Below are 605 nucleotides of genomic sequence, written 5' to 3'. Positions count from 1 at the left end.
TACATCACTCCACTGTCCATTCGCATTAATGCAAACGCGTACACTTAATTGTCCTTAAAAATTAGACTATGTAGCATTTAGAAATGAATGAAGGGATAACTTTCGTGGTGACATCTCTTAATAGTTTTGTATCTGTGAGAGAGTTTATTCTGACTGGGAGCAGCCTTCTGAGTGATTCAGGGAAAAGCTTGGGAGTATCCAGCCAGCTGTTTCAGTGTTTTTCACTGTGTGTGTGTTTTTCTAAAGCCATGCCTACTTTCTCCACTTAAAAAAAAATTTTTTTTAAAGTCTTGAATTGGTGCTCAAACTCATTCTGGGTGTGATTAGAAATAAAAAAAAACACTGTCAACCCTGATTGTGTTGCTGGAACATTCCTTTAAAGGGATTTAAAACAGTCTGAAACCACAAACATGTATCTAGCTGTAAAATCTTCATTTCATCCTATTTCAGAGGCGCATTGATTTTTGAGTGTCATCCTTGATGTATCTGGGGAGATGGGGAGAGACTGCACAGCACGCTCCTGCCAACAGAGAGATCCCCAGGATGGCGAGAGAGCAAATGGCACTGAGAAAACTGTTTGTTCCATCCGAGTAAAAGAGTTCTAC

This window comes from Echinops telfairi, unplaced genomic scaffold (genome assembly GCF_000313985.2).
Source record: "Echinops telfairi isolate 266 unplaced genomic scaffold, ASM31398v2 ScPeMD7_3533;HRSCAF=4204_0, whole genome shotgun sequence".
NCBI lineage: Eukaryota > Metazoa > Chordata > Mammalia > Afrosoricida > Tenrecidae > Echinops > Echinops telfairi.
This window is presented reverse-complemented; position numbering follows the sequence as displayed.